This window comes from Acanthaster planci, linkage group LG08 (assembly GCF_054643075.1).
Source record: "Acanthaster planci isolate LZ-2023a linkage group LG08, COTS_SCS, whole genome shotgun sequence".
Classification (NCBI taxonomy): Eukaryota; Metazoa; Echinodermata; class Asteroidea; order Valvatida; family Acanthasteridae; genus Acanthaster; species Acanthaster planci.
In genome coordinates this window covers 13,101,827-13,120,863 of record NC_141784.1, presented here as the reverse complement: position 1 = coordinate 13,120,863, position 19,037 = coordinate 13,101,827, and the positions used below count along the sequence as shown (strand labels likewise).

The 19,037-nt window shown below is 41.1% G+C and overlaps 1 protein-coding gene across 12 annotated transcripts in view; it reads left to right on the top strand.

Annotated features, from left to right (window-relative positions):
* Positions 1-19,037, top strand: part of LOC110977379 (thrombospondin type-1 domain-containing protein 7A-like) — a 164,472-nt gene that overhangs the window by 62,094 nt on the left and 83,341 nt on the right. For 9 of the 12 annotated variants that reach the window (XM_022231450.2, XM_087139765.1, XM_087139758.1 and 6 more), the window contains one exon: positions 2,530-2,640. The gene's annotated coding sequence lies outside the window, so the exon portion shown is untranslated. Of the gene's footprint in view, positions 1-2,510; positions 2,641-9,628; positions 9,884-11,689; positions 11,803-19,037 lie in introns of those variants that run through there. The other 3 variants (XM_087139764.1, XM_087139761.1, XM_087139760.1) reach the window with 3 other exon arrangements.

The following is a 19,037-nucleotide window of genomic DNA, read 5'->3' as shown; positions in this document are numbered from 1 at the left end:
CACGCAGGTTTACATTAGTCACACTTTGAGCTGTTGCCAATATCACTGTTGATTGATTCTGTTCCTGTCTCTCCTAATTTGCAGTGTACCAAATATCAATAATCCTCACTATCCAGCTACTTTTCCAAGCCACTCTGTGAATGGCTAATGGGTTTGCTCATTAGAAAAGCTGTCAAGGTGTTAAAGAGAAAGCCCCGGAGGGGGGGTGATAAGTGCATCCTGGCAATCTATCCCAATCAGCATTCAACCTGTTAATGTGTTTTAATTTGTCTAATGTCCACAGTCGCAATTAGCCAGTGTGTAATTAACCAGCAGGATAGGTTGCACTAACATCGCAGAGTCAGCATGTGTTCTGACTTCCGTGTAGGTTGCACCCATTTCACACCAATGCCCGCCGCGATCGATGGCACCCATAGATGCTGGTGATGAGCTGATAGTATGAATCCCCCAATGCGCTAACGTGCAATGAATAATGTCTCTAATCCAAGGCTGAAGGCTGTCTTAGGTCAATGAACCTTCACTTTGGAGGAGTTAACTTGTGTACATGCTCATGAGAGTTTTTGTCAAACCTACCAGTATTTCCCCCTTTCTTGGTTTTGTGAAAAGCTAAGTTAAAAAACCTACAGTGCTTGTTATCCTGTAAAGGTGGAGGAAAAGCCTCAGGCAGTTTCTTGAAACACATCCGGTGCAAATATTTATTTGGTTGGTCACCCAGAGGACCATTCTGGCAAAAAGAGTGGAGGTGACCGGCAATATTTCTCAGGGCCTTTACAGTCACCTTGACAACATTCAGTCATCAAGTTATCACAGCCATGTCTAATTGTTGTTCTCATGTAATGCAGAGCTGCTACATTTTTAAAACTTTAATGGGCAAGTTTACGATTCGACTCTTTTTCTGTAAGTACACGTATACAGCAAGTGGGAAACACAACCATGTGGAACCATGTGGGCCTCACAGGAGCTCCTTAATTTTCCCTAGTTGAATTTTGCCTTGTTGATTTATTATTTTTTCTGCCCTCAAGGAACTAGATCAGTTTTTCTGATACAGATGAATAAAGCACACAATAGAAGCTACATGTACATGTACTAGTATTCATTTGTGCAGAGCTCAATGTCAAGTTGTGTTCAGTAACTCTCTTGTTTTATTTTTGTGAACGGCAAATGGGAAACAAAAATGGCAATAAAATGAAATGACAAAATGGAAAAATGACCTGGTGCAATGCGACGCAAAATGAAATAGTGGAAATATATGACAGTCAACATCGTAAAAGACCATGGGACTGGATGTCTAGATTGATTGTAGAAAGTACCAAACCAACATGCACATTTATAATGTATTGCCTGTATTTTTGTGTGACTGTTAACATGTTTGTCCAGATGTAAAATATACACACGGATATTATGAAGATTTCTTTGCGACAGTGTCTTCGAGTCACTCTAATTTGGACTTTTTTAAGCCAAGTGACTTGCTTAAAGCAGCATTGAGTCACTCAATAAACCATAAATTTCATCTGTTGTTTATTTTCCTTATTCTTAACACAGCCATGGATGATTGTATTAGGATTCTGTCAACTTCAAAAACTCTTGAGACCGGACAGGGAAAGAGCTTTTTAGAGCCTTTATGGAGGTTTTAGTCATGAGGCATGAAACAGCTCACTTTGGCAAGGCAGGACTAGTTGACAGTCTTAACTAAATAGAACCTTGCCTTCAGACCAATTAGTGAATAGAACCGTGCACTCCAGCCTCATAATTTTTCATCGTTAAAAAAAAATATTTGATTTATTTATTAAATGTGAAATTGAAGTAGACCACCTCCCAGTTAACGCAATAAAACAGTCTGCGCTTGTTCAGTTGATGCATTGGTTTCACCAACAACTCTGCAGAGAGGAGTTTAGAACACTCAACATCAAATACAGATGCCATACAAATTCTGCTGCCAGAATGATTTCTGTCCAGACGGTGCAAGGAGGGGGAAGGGGGAATTAAAAAAAAAAATTGAATAGCATCTTCAGTTGTATCCATCTCCTTGTAAAGTGGATTGCCAACAGAAACACGGTATTCCGTTACCGGGAGTGTGTTTGTGCAGAAATTACCAGTCCAGGGTTAAAAGCCCATCTTCTTGGCCCTCCGCCCATTGAAATGGCCCATCGTGTTGACATTATACTGCTCAAGGATGTTGGGGGGGGGGAGAAATAGTTCAGCATGTAAGGACAGAAGGCTCCTTTCACAAACCTCCTTGGCGCAGCACGGACAGCAAAAAAAGCACCGTAAAGCAAAGCCAAATTTCTTGAAGGAGGTTCGCGTATAATTCCCCACAGCCGTGCTGCGGTATATTAGATAAATGACTCACCTCTCTCTATCAGTAAAGGAAGAAAAAAGATCCCAACCACCACTGTCCAACTCTACAGTACCGAGTTTACCATGTTCCTTTTTAGGGAGAGGGGGTTCTCTCTCCCCTTCTTTCCACTCATTCTGCCCCTCCTTTTCCACAGATGATAAATCCACTGCACTCATCTCATTTGGCTGCAGGTTAGAGTGTGTACACAAGAGGCAGGGGGGTGTAGGTCCAGAGTGAGCAGGCAGCGGCACTTCAGCCAGCATCGTGCATGGTAGCGGCAAACAAGTCATCTCAGGGGCTAGGTAAGCATGATTGATGATCTGTGCTTGGTTTACAGCGGCCTAATTTCATGTATACAGTGGAGTTTCTCCCATTTTTGGTCAGAGTTCTTTTTCCCTACCCTGTAGCTAAGTATGTAGAATGGCGATGCGTTTACAGAGGGAGAGCCTAAAAAAAGAGGGGCAACAGGCACTGATTCACCGTTCCTCTCCTCCAGACAGCATTGCTCAAGGATGTCTTTCTGCCCCATCCTTGCTTACCCACTCACCCGCAGGACTTTGGAAACTCAATATTTACCGGTAACTTGTTTGTTAACTTAACAAAGCGGTTGGCTTTGTAATCTTCTCGCAGGGGTCTGTATATCAAGCAGGGAGAAGCTTAAGTGTTTCCTTTCTTTTTCGTGATCGTGAGCAATGACATTGTGTGGTATTGACAGGAAAATTTGTGGATACGGGCCGAGGATGTCAGAGGATGGAATTGAAAGAGGTTGTAAACTGGCATGTTCACAGTTTAAGACTTCAGGATGCATAAAGGAGGATGAACAGAGATATTGTGCTTTCTATATATTGTATGATACTGTAATCATAGCTGCCTCTGTATTCCGATATTCTAATGATAGCTCCCTTGGTGATGCTGTGAACCCCGAGGGGTTAAAACAGCATATCCCACATCATGTGAGTTGGCAATGGTTAAAAGGCTGATTGTGCGCATAATAAAATTCACACATGAATGGAAAATGAAAGATCTATGGACCCTAGCTGTTTTCATGGACTGCAGATAATCACTGTCCGACTTCCCACAAGAGCTGCAGTGGGTAAGAGGCACATGCACTGGTTTTCATCTGAATGTGCGCAAAACCAAGTCTGTTTCACTTTGGGCGGCAGGCACACTGAGCATCTGGCACATCTCTTTCTTCACCACCAGTGAAAGGAAAACTTGGATATGGAGCCCTAAGGGCCATGGTGTCAAACATAAGGCTCAGTATTTTTTTCTGTTTTGCTTGATCTGAATTTTGAATGAGAATTTAAATAAATGCGTTCAATAACAGATGCATTGTTGGATTCACAGTGTTGTTGAACATAACCAAATAGCAGAGCCTTCTTGAAAAGTGCTATAACCTCACATACCGGGGTACATGGCTTAGATTGGTAGGCCGGATTTCATTCATTACCTGCTGTAGATGCGTTTCACGCTTTCAACCCCATTCATGCACTTAAACCAACCAACATGTTGACTTTCAACCTTTTTGAGTTTCTCAACCATAGTAAACCTCCCTGTCTAGCATTCTACACAAGTGAATGGAACTTCCGAGAGGATCTGTGATAGTTGGCATTGTAGGAGGTTTAAGGTACCGGTAGATTCAAGGTAGATTGGTGGTACCCATGTTGACGCTGGGCTTTAATTGCGGCAAAAAAGGGGGTTTCAGCACAAAACAAACTTGGAGATACTGAACATTTTGAAAGCAAGTTTGCACACTTCGAGGGGATCGGACAGATTTACACATCTGTCCACTCTTGACATAGATGCACTTACAAGCCAGTTTCCTCAAATCCTTACGTCTGTTTCCTCCGGCTAAATATGCAAGAGAAAGGGCATTCCAAGTTCAAATATCCTACCATTTGCCGGAGGCCTACACTGATTGAGTCTCACCACTTAGCGGTGTCTGGTTTTTACATGATTCCAATGTGTTCAATTATGTGTGGGGTTATTAATTTAGTCCTTGGAAGCAATTTCCGTAAGCCATCTGGCAAAGTTTCACCGAATTCTTACAGGGCGAGCGAGAAAGGTGGGGGGGGGGAGGACTGTGTGACAACTACATGTACTCCTGAGCTGAAGCAGGCTTGGAGAGGAAGGAGACCTGTACATCTGCGAAAATGGCAGCAGATGAAATTTGATGGGAATTATAAAATCATTCATCATGCAGGAATATGGAGAGAGTGCACTCCAAAGGTGTGGTCTGGTATTGGGGACATGCTTCATTATTAGATATTGGTCCGTGGCATGGGCTCATGTTCCGACATCACATTACTGGTGAAGAGCTTTCACGCTCGTGATTTTTTAATAAGGTCCAAAATGCATGTTATGCACAGTGTTCACTTATTTTTTTCTAATCATCCTATAATAAGCTGCAAGAGCCACTAGGCCTGGTTGTAATGTAAAGAGTTTACAGGGGTCACTTGAAGCTGAATATAATGCCACATTCTAGAGGCATACCGCAAGTTCCTCGACTTCTTTGGTGTCTAACGACGATGGTCTGACTATGCATGATGTATGGCATATGGCGAGGGGATACATCATTTTACTTGTTAATTGCTAATCCAGGGAACTTTTGTTTTTGTATAACTGGCTATGCTGTTAGATGACGTAAAGAATGGTTCACAAGATCGGTGTGTTCTGTCATAAATGAAAGCTGGGTCATTCCAATAAATGGCATGATGTACATGTACATTTCTGTACCAATTCAAAGATCCAGTTTACGTGTAGATTTGACCTTCTACACTACTAGTGGACTTCTTCTGAGAGCACCACTAACCTACTTGTACATAATACTCATATACCGGTATGAATTATGTGACACACAGTCTCGAGTATGGTACCCTTAGTTCTTCATCTTTCCAAGTGTTTCATGAAATATTCCATGGAAGGAACAGAAGATGATGGTACATGTACCTCCCAATGCATGCGATGCAGCATGTCTACTTGTTGATTTGTGCACATATTGCACAGAGTGTGCACAATCAATTTTCATCTGAATGTGCACAAAACTCATATATGAATTATGGCACTCCGATGGCAGGGATACAACAGTAATGATGCTGAAGTGTCTGTCATATCAATCTCTCTGTCTCTGTTAAAGAGGTACAATGTACCATACTGTTCACATATTACTTACAATGTCCATATTCACTAAAATGATGTGAATATGCACTGTCCAAATTGAGTACAGTTTAATGCCCACATACATGTATGTAAACTTTAGTCCACAAAACATGGATCATTACATAGCATAAATCAGATTGAGCATGACTGTGTTCGATCTGCATTATCTTGCACCAGATACACTCAATTCTTTAAGTTAATATCCTCAGGACAGGGAGTTATTAGGGCTCCACTACATCGACGTTATCTACTGAAACACTGCTGGTATGATATAAGCTATACCGCATCCGAATGAGCCTGCATTTTTATCTATATGCCAATAAGCCCTTTCAAAGAACTACAGTATCAAATACTAGACAGGGTTAGCTCTGTGAATACCCGACCCTAGCCTACCTTGACTGAAGTCTGTTTTCAATGAGTTTGCTTTATCTACTCATAACACCTGCAAGCTGACTAAGCAAAGTTAGAATCACATTTCCACACATTAAGAGTTAACCTTTTGTATTTAAACATCACACATAAAGCTGGAGAGTTGAATATACATGTACATGCACTCAACTTGAAGGCGAGGGTATGTGGTCTTCACTATTATGAATCTCACATCTTTTACAACTGATGTAGTGCATGGTAGTTTTGTTTTCCCCACAACAGTCTTTGTTCAATTTTTCACTGATGAGATTAACAGATGTGTTAATGTGTTCAACCATAGTTTATTACAGTTTGTCTGGGGACTTGCATTTTGATTGGACAGGCTGTCACAAGTGGGAATATACATGTATACCGAGATGACGTTTACATTATGGCATTTGTTTTAAGTGGGATTCGCTTGCACTTTCAAGGTTACAAGAGCAACTTCAAACTCACAAGACAGCCTGATTACCAGCAGTGTTTTGAAATTACTTGGAATGCTGGAAGAACTCAGTCCAGCTAAACTGATCACAGGGGTCTTTAGGGATGGTTTTTATCTTTGCACCAAATTTGGTTTGACTCATCACTGTTGGATCAGGACGACTCCAGAAAAAGTTTGTCCATCCTAGCTTTCAGACCCTGTTTAAGATTTTCAAATTGCAGGCTTGTCTTGACTTGATTGTGGAAGGCCGGAAAAGATGAATCATTTTCCAGTAAAAACCCCAAGGTTTCAAGATGACAAATCCAAATGATCCCCCCTCTCATCCCTTAAATATCCCTGTGATCCCCAATGCCCCACTTGCTGGGTTGCCAGTTTAATTAAATTGGGTTTAACTCAAACCTTTTTTGTCTAGACTTACCCATATAGTTCTATGGAATACTATCCCATTATAACATCCAGAACTCCAGAAATCGGTTGAGATAAAGACTGCCCATTGTAACAGTGTCCTTGCTTGCCAGGATATCCATTGCAGGGAAAACCTACATTCTAAAATTTTCATTTTTCATGCCCATAATGCCCTGTTTTCTTTACACGCACGATCATCTCAAAGTCTTTTGTTAGTATTATCCGTCTAGGTGCCCAATAGTAGCATAAAAAAACCACTGAAATCCATAAATGTCTTCGAGGGTGAAATCTCAGTTACACACGGGAACAGAGTGTGCACGAAATCGTGGACTTGCCCTGCAGTATGTGTATAGACAATGAGGAGCCTGTCAGAACATTTACCACTGAGCGTATGTAAATCTTCTTGTCAGCAAACTAGTTTGTCTGAAACTCCATTTGGGAAAAGAGTCTCTTGTGTCTGCAGTGATCTATTAAAAAATATGTACTTAGACGAAATTTGCTCTTTTGCTACATAGTAGAATGGAATCAGAAGAATATATTTCATTTCATTTCAAATATAATTGACATGGCCAAATACTGTAATAGCCACTGATGAGTCTTTTGCAACAGAGGGCTGGATTTATAGGTATCTTATCAGACCGGGAACTTGTCAGGAGCAGATGGCAGAAGTTAGTGTGTTGCACAGGTGGCATCATTGAAAAGAGGTGACCAAAGCAGGCATGGGGTCATATTCAAACAGGTGGCCATACGATGATGGCATACTGGACACGCCAGACAGAACGGTTTGGCCACAACTTCACCGTCACAAAACTAAGTGCACTGACCAGGGCAGAGTGCGTTCATATGCTAGCCATCATAGCTGGACAGAACAGTTACGGTACTTGTAGGGCCTACAACAGAACATTAGTTTTACTTCACACCGAAGTCAGGTGAACAGTCCTATGAATTTCAAGGTTTTTCCACCTGGCTGCTATACAGACTTTGTAGTTTGACTTTTTTGTCAGGTGAATCCTTGTATACAAAACCCTTTCCATCTGTCTCTTATACTTAAAATGTTGAAAGCATTCCTTAACTTCTACAGTTTACTGTACGGCAAAAAGTACAGACTGGTACATGTTTGTTGACAGAGTACACTGTCATGTACAGTTGTGATGGCTTCTGAGCATTAATCGACACTTCCTCTACACAGCTGAAACTATAGGTAATATGAATGACCTGGTTGTCCCGTTAAAGCTCTCAGAGAAATCCAACCATCATAAATACGACTTATGCAATTGGACATCCGTGTGCCAAGGAAAGGACGGAAATACCAGTGTTGGGCACTATTACAACCTAATTCCTGTCAGTCACTCGTTGAGTCTTTAAACACCGGTCTGTATGCACACCTGTTTGCTCGGGTTGTTGCCGAGGGGTGTACGTAAGAGCCTTTTGGAGCAAGAAATAATGATTAACTTAACTTTGCTACAAAAAATGGACTTGTTAAGGTTAGAAATTTTAAAATGCAATATTCAGCATAATGCCATTTCACAAACACATAACTTCGCTTGAGTAAGCGCTGAATCCAAGGTTTTTTTTGGGGGGGGGATATAGGTCAGTGTACTTTAGAGAAATTGATGAAAGGGGTGATCCTGTGCCAAGTTTGACATTAAGTAAGAGACTGTGCATTTTATCCCAATTAGAAATCTCAGCAACTTGTTGAATTTATCCCACATGTATGTATTCCAGGGCCTATTTATCTAGAGTTGAAACCCTCAGGCCACACAAGTCAAATGCTATTCATTTGCAAATGTCCATTGCATTATTAATGCAAAGGACTTGATACCCCAAAAATGTAGACCATTCCTTCGACAAAAGGCCATTCAGTTCATAAAGTACAGAAAGAATTAGTCATATTACCATAGATTGTAGTAATGTTTCTTCAAAGGGACCCAACATAGACTGTAAAATCTTTGATATCCAGCTGATGAATCAGTTGTTTACAGTGTCACCCCAAACCCAGGCCAGTAGACTCAGGAACCTGCAGGTGCGCAGGCCCCACTCCTCTCAAAGACAGCATTCGTTAGGGTGACACAGAGTCACTCTTAGTACACCCATGTATAATGGCCGACTTGAAGCCATCCCACTCTCCATCCACAAGTCCCAGTCACTTGGAGACCCCCCCTCAATAATCGTTCACAAAGGCCCCTCTCTCAGAGTGTATATAGCCTTCCGTGCCCAGATCAGATGACACTCTCTTGCTTCCTCACAAACAATGGCTAAGATGCGCTTCAAAAGAGCAACGTTCGGCAGAGGGAGGATTTCACCCATTACCTCTCAGAATAGCTAAAGCTGTTACCTTCGCCTCCTTTTGCAGTCCCACTGCCTGTTTCAAAGCCCCAGCATTGTGCTCTATGTCTAGATTACCATTTCATCAGCCATCTTCAGGCCTTCGGTTTCGGTCTGTTTTTGAAACTGCCTCCCCTAACAATTCAATCACTGCCATTCGATACCAGCTATAATTTGTGATAAACAGCGATACTGTTTCCTTTTGGCCATGCAAGTCTCAGTCTTTGAGCTCTCATGAATTGGCCCAGTGTTATCCGGCTGTTAAAAATAAAAAACTATTGATTACTGTGACCATGTCCTGGGGACAGTGTGGGCAGGGCAGTGTCAAAGAAGGTCAAAGAGAATTGTTTTTTTGGAAAGTTGAGAATGGAATGAGTTCATTCCAGGAAGCTGCTGTTGGGAATAGCAACAGATTCTGTGTGCCAAGCAAATATACAATGGTTTCAAAGAACCAACATGTTTGAACTGCAAGGTCTTAAGTGTTAATTAAAACTTAGTTTTATGCCTAACCCTCAGATGTATACAAGAGTGGCTTTATTTGTCGACATCCATTGAAAGTCACAAGAGAGGAATTGGTTGGGATTCAATTACCCATGGAAGGAGGAGGTTAGCAGCCGGGAGATGGAACTTTGCACCAGTTAGTGAGAGTCTATCAAGAAGAAGCTACAAATCAAGTTGCTCATGAAATGGCTACAAACAAGTGAACAATTTGAGAATGTAAAAATCTGTATTCTGCAGGAATAATCTTGTAGTAGCCTACTGCCTGCAGATCTGTGGCCAGACGTGCCTTACACATTGGTGGAAAGGTCAGTGGACCCATTATTGATGTTTCTCCGGGTTGGCGCAGGAAAATCTTTTGAACTGCAAAATCCCTTCTGCATCATTGGCTCCGCCTCTAACATGACCCACATTCAGCATACGCGACAGATTCGCACCCTCCTGTATCGCCCGCCTGTGTGTGTAATCTGAATAGGATGGTATAATCAAATATTCTCGTATGATACCCCCTTGCACTGCTTAAAGGAGGGGAAAAAAATTAGAAAACAGCACGTAGCACACTGGAGATACAGCTTAAACAACCTGTGGCTAAGTACACAGCCGGACCAGGCGGGTTAATTGATCCCGTCGAAAGTGAGGTCCGGCACGTCCTGGCCGCTTTACTCCTGCGACTTGCGGGTCATCTTCTGTAAGGTCAGACGTGCTTGTCAATTGATGAATTAAACCCAGGGAGGCACAAGGATGCTCCCAAAAGACGCCTTACTGACCTTATTCATGCTGCTTTCCCCAGAATAACAGATGAATAATTGATATATTGTCGTGATCGGTATTGAAAAATGCTGAAGGGGACTAGCTGTGTATGGAGTCCTCTTGCCCTGCACTGAAAGTCTCCCTGCATGCCACAATGCTTCCAATTCCACTTGCATGATGTTAATAATTTGAGGACTTGAGAGTGCATGTGATATCTGATAAACACTGAGACCGCTTTTGCACCATCCTTCATTTTTTTTTTTTTTTTACATTTTTGGCAATTTGGACGTGTATATATTTTATGATGGGGAGTTACCCAAAAATTCCAGGGCATGGCAGAATTAAAGTTGACCACTTCATGAAAAAATTTACACTCAAGCTTTGAGATCAGAGGCCAAGTGCTTGGAATACTGTGGAAGGACCAGATTTCTTGCTTGCTGTTTATTCAGAACGAATACCAATTGATATCTGGCTAATCAGATTTGGCCAGTGCCTGAAGCACTCTCCTACAGCTGTGGAAGTCTCTATTCACCAAATTTTTGTGAAGATTTCTTGTTTGGTGGCGGTCGTTTCCACTTTTCTTTCAACTTTTGTCAACACGAAGCTTTCTGCCTGGTCCGGCCCTGCAGTATGGCTGGAGGCTTGTCAATACAGAGTAGAAAGTAACAGCCACAGAGCAAGAATTTCTGAGTTTTCATTAAAAAGTTTTAAAAACACCTACATGTACAGTTGTACATGTACCTTAGATTACTGCACTTTTTTTTCATAACAAGGAAAGAAAAGAAATTGGAGGGAAAGTGCAACGATGACAAGATTAAATCACTTGAAGGGGTCGACCATTCCAGGTATGGCTTCAATTAGGATTATGCATGAACCTTTACAGTCGTTTAGACATACTGAAATCTGTTTCCCCATCATCCACGGTCAGGAGAGCTGGCGTGAAAACAGCAAGTGTTGTGGTTTCGTGAAGGAGATGATTAGTGTCACACTTTAAACTGGTCGGCACTCACGCTTCCAGTGTATGCCAGATCTTGGCGTGCCTCACTGGTAACCTTGAACTTTTACAGCCAACGTTTTCCTCATCTGGTGGGCACTGGGGAAGGCCAACTAAACACACCATCATTTTATCATATGGCCTGATGCCGATCATTAGATCTGTGTTATAAAAGAAAGGCCATCGTACTTTCACAAGAAAAGGAAGACAGAACTGTTACTGTTGCAGGTTGTCAGGGATTCTGATGAGGTGCTCAGTGCAGCACGGTAAAAGATGGGTATAAAACTTAGGATTGGACACAAATTAGGTAGGAAGAATAACACTTATAATTTGCTTGAAAGTATCCTTTTTGTTTAATTACAAATGCTAGGAATATTTTCACTGACAGCAGACAAAAGATGTTAAGCTTTGAGACAGTTATCAGTGTGAGACCCTACATGGTTGCATCGATGTATCTTCATTCTTTGCACTGTATAAATAGAGGTGAGTAATTGTTGCTGTCACAAGTGTAAATGCACTAGGTAATACTTTTCTTGTAAGCAGTCCAAATTCTTTTTTAGGCTGTTTCCAAAATGGGAATTGTCAGAGAATTTAGGTCACTATCAAGTGCCACGTCATCATTGGCAATAGTGAAATCTGAGTCTTTTACATGTTGGCTACAAGTCAGGTACTTGGGATTCCTATGGCACTTCCATTTTACCTCTCTCGGAGAAGATCCCTCTCCCACCCCCTGAAGTTGTCCAGGAACTGTGCATATATTCCCGCATGCCTCCAACGAGCAGCGCAACAGTGAGGCTGTGTCCAACCCTAAATTTGAGTCTTATGAAACCTGCGTAGAACCTTGCAGTCTCTCAGAGGAAGTTATGTCGCTAGGTGTTTTGCAAACCCAACCCCTATGCTGGATGATTTCTCCCGTTTGAAGTGGACTTTGGGAAATCCGTCTGAAGTGGGATGACTAATAACAACGCAGAATGCATTCCAATGAACCGGTACACTCAGAAAGATGGTTTTGTGAGTTCTGTCTGATCTGCATCCCAATTTATATGACCTCGGATCTAGGCTGGGGGGGGCTGGTAGGGGCAAGAGGAACCTTAGTAAGGTGTACATTTCAAGCACACCTGCAAAATTCACATCGTTGTTGAAGGAGAAACTGCACAGACTGATGAGGTACTTCAATTGAACATCCACCATGAGTAATCGACATTTTTAATGCATGAACTATGGCATCTGTCACAATGAGCTGACTCAACGAGAGCATTCAGCAAAGCCTGAAAAAAGGGAGAGGTGGATATGGGCAAATGCTGTTAGAAGAGGTTCATCCTTATCTGGGGTTTTCTTAAGGTAAGTAGATGACCATACAAATCTATGCAACTTGAAATCCTGCTGGGTCAATCATATTTACATGCACATCTGGTGTGCATACTCACTATGGCTGGAAGCGATCAGTGCTGTCTAACTTGGGAAAGGTGAGATACAAGCCATTCATATGTACACAAAGTTTGTCCATGTGCAAGACACTGGGCAAAGTTTGTCCACACACAGGGCCCTTTACCACAATAATTTGATCATTTTTTTTCCTGCATTGTTTCACTGTTAATCTTCATCAATTCATGTTCAACTGCGGCATAAGGACAAATTTTGTAAATTTTTTCTGACCTAGAGAGGATGCAGGAATTATTCATGAGAGTAGCATGTGTGGTCGTCATATTAGTGATCAACTCATTCATTTGAAAATTCCCTTGTAGTCATACAAGGCTCTACAGTTGATTTATTTGACTGTGCGTGCACATGCATGATGCATTGATGTCGCTCCATTCATTTTATTCATTTCTTTATTTCACCAATGTTTCCCAATGAAAGGACTGTTCTCCATGGTGTCCCTGAGTTGTAAAAGAAAGCAGCACAGACTGTGTCATACAAACAGGTTTTGCTGATAATAAAAATATTCATAACATTTACAAGCATCAGATAAAACCGTCTATGTCTGGAATATATAAGACCCTCTCCATTCAAGAAGTTTGCAATTTCATTTGTTCTAAAAAGAAGCACCAACTTACATAATTAATGTAGTTTTGAAAACTCGGGACAATTTGGCACTACCATCCTAAGTTTCCTGCACCTGGAATATCCATTTACCAAAGTATGTTCTGAGTACGCGATCGGTACCCTTCCCACTGTGTGAAATGACACTCCTTCCCCAGAGACACCACGGGGGCGATGAAAATTGCCATCTAGCATGCAATTGCAGTGACATAAATGTTTTAAACAGAGTCGATGACTACAAATGAGTGTGACGTGAATGTCAGAAATAGCCGTGAGGGTTTACTCACTGGGGAGACCACTAGGATGACTTAATGCGATGAAAAATTTGCCTCATTTGTCCTTGAATGTGAATGTGCCTTTGGTGGCATGGTAGAAAAATGAACTCTGAAAAATGGTAACAAACATTCTTGCCTTTTTAAAATTGGAAATAATATGCAGTGATGGAAATTACAAGTGTTGAGCAATACTGAGTGCATGTTTGTTTTTTAGACAAAAACGAAAACAAATTGGCCAAACCCTGAAAATCAGAATCCTGATTGCTATTCACCTCTACATACACTGCATACAAATAACAACTTTATGGGACTCACCACAGAGCACTTAATGTGCCTGCAAATCAGAGCCAGTGGTCAGAAGCAGGTCTGTGCCCACTAATTGGTCACGTTCTTGAGGTCAAGGTGCTGATGATGGACTTACATGACACATTCCACTGAGTTCCCAATTTGATACATCAGCATTTTATTATATATACATTTTTATCTGGGTATTACCTTTATCAAAGCCAAGCTTGTTGAATTTTGCCTTAACAAGAACTGCTTGATATCTTATTGTACAAATGTATGTCATTCACAAACTGATGTTTTAGATGTTTTGGAAGTTCAGTCTTCACCTAGAAATGGCGCATACATGTACATGTTGCTCATTCAAGACTGCATAAATAGCTTTGAGCGTGCAGTTTGGTTCAAACACTTATCATGCACACATTTTGAAAAACGTTTCATGAACTGTACGGATGGATCCTGGCGAGTGAAAGGCCCCCAGTGATGGTGGAAATATTGTGCTAGTGAAGGGAATAAATATGTGCTTGGCCAGTCTTAAACGTGCATTTAAGACCAGCTCAGGAGAATGAATGCCTTCATTCTCCCAGGCCAGTCTTAATTGTTAGTTTAAGACCGGCCAAGCACATCTTCATTCCCATTCATAAATACCTTTTTTCAGTCAGTCAAAAGTCAGAAAATCAATACATGACAGATTTTGAACGATTTTGCTCCAGAATTTTACTTTCATTTTCCCAAACATCCCCATCCATTTTATGGTATATTCCTCGAGCAAGTTGTCCAGAAAAATCTCCATATTGGACTTGGCACACGAGGCGCGTTCTGTGTGCCATGTCCCACACAGACTCTTGACCAAGAGGGATGGATTAAACTGTGTCATATCCAGGTGCCAGATCATTTTGACGCGGCAGGCATTATCAAATCTCAGCGGGCATTATCAAATTTTAATACTTTTCTCCATCACATTGCACGTTGTTGAATAGGGAAACTGTCTGAGGTATTACGAATAAAGATTACTGACCTTTGAATTTTGTTCTCAACAAAAGCTGGCTTTATGTATGCACCATGCATGAAGTACTGCTCCAGGGCTTGTCTCTTTTGCATGGATCAATAGGACTGGTGCATGCATGTGACAGCCCCAATTGCTCAAAACCAGTTGACACATAAGACTTGTAATTTTATTCACTAACATTCTCTCATATTGCACCCAACTTTTGATGTAGGGAACTGACAGTAATTTGTAACCAACTTTGTAGCTGACTCTACTAATTACATGTACATGGTAACTTGGTAGTCAAAGGCAAATGGGTTTTAAAAGGTGTTTGTTTGGAGATAACATGTAAGCCATAATACTAGGAATGCAACAACAAATTCTGCATTATTTATAATTTTTTCTTTGAATTTTGGGGGCTAGGTTTCTTATTACCTTGGTGCCCTTGTTTTACTTGAGTAGGGTATCCAATTTTTGTACCACTGGTAAATGCACAGCACTAATCCTCCCCTTAAGTGATGCTTTGCTCCACCCATCCAGTTTCAACCCCTCTGGGATCCCCCTCCCTTCTCCCTCTCCACCTCCATTCATCATCAACCCTCCAACTTCTCTCAGAATGCCCCCCTCATGCTGTGATAAATGTGCAGTTCCTCTGGTTTGTTTATTTAATACACGCGCCTATGTTTGTTTAAAAATCAGATAGGAAAGTGTCATATCTGATTTATAGTCCAGCTGCGAGAGAGAGAGAGAGAGACAGGTCCTGTAGTTTTGTTTTTTTTCTCCACCATTGATATGGTTTATAATACATCATCACCTCTGGTTCTTCTATATAGCTTCATACATCATTGGTAATGGGAGCGTGGAGTATATTATTACAGACATGGTATTTCCTAACATTTTTCTTCCTGCGGAGCCAGGCGCGTGGGAATGTGCTCGACTTACATGTGTACACTGTGCGGTTGGAGTATATCAGTTAATGTACAACCGTGTAATGAGTTCATTTGTTAATTTGTTGACAGCTATGTGCATGTTAGTGTGCGTATCTATATGGACTGCCTTCAGAAATTGTAACTAAAGACAAAACTGGGGGGAGGGCTGTATCTACAATTCACTTCAGAAGGTACTTCATAAGAGGTTTGAACTTCACTCTTTTTTATATGTTGAAAGTTAATGACGGTGCAGTATTTCAAATCTGTTGCTTTGTTTTAATTTGACAAAGGCAGTCCTTTAAGAATTTTCCAGCAGTTTGGATAAAAGTAATAGTGAATATGCTAACATCTGTTTTTTAAACCAATTTTTCAAATAATTGAGGTAAGAGTAATTAGTACCGAAGATTATTTTAAAACTTAAAGTCCCTTAGATACCCCCATCTTGTAAGAAAAGGTTCTAAAACTCTTTTAAACAATTCAATTTGTTATCGAAGTGCATAAGTTCTTGCCAAACTTCTACTTTGCTCTTTGCGTATTTTGAAGACTGAACCAATGTCCGCTTCAGTGAACAGCACACAAAATTAAAGTTAATGGTTAATAAAATTTAAGTCACGCATTTTAAGGCAAATATTGATCCCCATGTAACATTTGTTCAACTGGGAGGAATATGCAGACAGTTTATTTCTGGTTTTTTTGTTCGGCTTGATTACTTGAGGAGAGAAAAAGGGCATTGAACTGAATTGGGGCTCAAATTTACTTGTTTTCATGCTCAATTTGATCCCTGTTGAAAGTGCAGCCCAAATACCTGACGTCTCCACGTCCCACGGGTAAACACGCAGAAAGCGGCATTTCCAACACGTTCTTTTACCCCCAATTCTACCTCCCAAGTCCCTGCTCCCGATACTCATCGTATTTTACCTGAGATGATTAATTACCAGAGATAAAAACCTCACAACCAGATAAGGAGGATGCATCCGTCATCCCAGGGAATGAAGCTGAGTTTTGTTTGTTGGAACGACAGATTGCACCTTATATTTTATTCAGTATTTCAGGTACATAATAATTCTCTTTTTCTTTTCCATTCTTTGATTTTTCAAATATGAGGGGTTGAAGACTCTACTAAGGAATCAAATTAAAATAAACAGTTTGCTGGTAGGGATAGTTTCATTCTGCAACTGCAACTGTTTATATGATCTTTTTACACATGCTTTTGGGTTTAGTTTAAAATCCAGTCTTACTTATTAACTTGCCCGAGTAGTAACAGGCCTGTCACACCACACCCTTTGTAGCTTTTCATTTGTCAGAGTGTCACGTACAGAAAAAATTACAATGTACATGTACGTCAAAGGATCCCATCTATGCTAGAGATGGCCGGGCTTGCATTCTCTCTATCACAACCATCAGTGCAGTCCATGTCACACATGGTGCACTGGAGTTTCAAGTAGCACTGTCAGGAATGCAACCCTGGTTTGTGACATTAACTCCACATGTTTTGACCATGCTGCTTTAGAGTGATGAAAATATAAAGGGACAGTTCCATTTTTAATCTTTCAGAACTTAAAGAAAACCAAAATGTTCAAAACTCAAATGACCCTTTAATATTCATCAAAGGCCCTATCACATTTTTGTATGATAAGAACTTTCTTTAATGATCATTATTTCCTGATAGCAGTGTTACAAACTTGATACATACACAGAGAAGAGGTTTAAGTATTTGATTGTCAAAAAGACGGTCTTGAGTGGAAGAAGAGGAAGAAGTTGCCTTATGAGCCACATGTTATCTTTTTTGTGAATATTGAAATTCAAAGATTGATCAGTTGAATTGCGTACACCTTGGGTTTCAAGTTCTTGTACGCAGACAGCATTAGACATGTACACCACCATATCACCAAACACAATTACCAAGCAAAACGTGCTGGCTCTTTGCCAACTCCTTGCCACGCTGCCTACAGTTTCATTCATCTGAATCGACTCCCCCCTGCTCTTATGAAAAAAAAGGTGTTCTGCAGCATAACAATACAGCTGTGAACAAACAGAAATACTGCACACTGTCAACTGGGTCTGGTGCTTGCTCTACAAGATTTAGTTCCACTGCAAACATGCAAGAGGAGAGTGAGTGTGTTCACATCCAGGCTGACTTCGCAGTGGTGGTGTTGGCATAACTGGACTGGGGAGGCCCCCCCCCATATTGGATGGAATATGATCCACCTGTGTGTGTGTTTGTGTGTGTGTGGCAGGCAGACTCGGGGATGATGGCCAGGAGCCGGGGCACCAGCATGATGCAGTTAGGCCCTGAGATAAAGCATACAGATTTGTTTCTGTTTGTTATCAGAGGGGGGGGTTGATGTTTGTTATTGCCTCTGCACTGTCTTTTTTGACGTGACTCTGGCAGTGGATTATACAAACAGCGATGAGTCAGTGGAATGGACACGGGCGGGTTTTGCTGGATATGAGGTAGCCAGGGAGAACACAACTAGCAACAGGAGTCTGTCGTTCCATTAGAAATTAAAATTATTAACAAGACGTAAACGCAGTTAACCAAATTGTTCAGCATTAGTCTGGTCCCACTCATGCATAAAGTAAAAGAACTAATGCTGGAAGCTTTAATATGAAGAGTGCTACAAAATGAACACCTCATACAGAAGGAAGTTCATCTTGCTCATGCAGGTACACTGTAGTACTGCCAGTCACCACCATTGCTGCTGCATTTGAAAGTTTTGTTGCTTTGCATCTTGCAACATTATGACACCACAACTGCTCATCGTGGCACTGCTGGGACGTTACATGTTATAATTCACATGTCTGTGTTAGATGGCAGCAGTACACAGAGGTAGAAGCATGTGAGATTGGACCATGGGCTTTGTGCATGTACATCAGTAAAGAGTATGCTGTACCGCCACGCTGCAGTTTTGTGCACATCCAAATGAAAATCTTTTACATACAATTTGTGTTGTTTGTATGTGTGATGACTAAGGACAGTGCATGCAAATCTTATGATAGTGTACCAGCTCAAATGCTGTGGTGTGTATGTGTTATTTGCTAGAGGTTGGGATTTTTTTTCTTTTTGCTTTAGTAAGCAAAATCAAATAGAATGTCTGCTTTGCAACTCATTGGACCCTGGTTCCCATATGTTATCAGTATTGAAATCGCAGGAGCAGGTTACAAGGTACCATCATCAGTTTCCACATCATTCTTCAG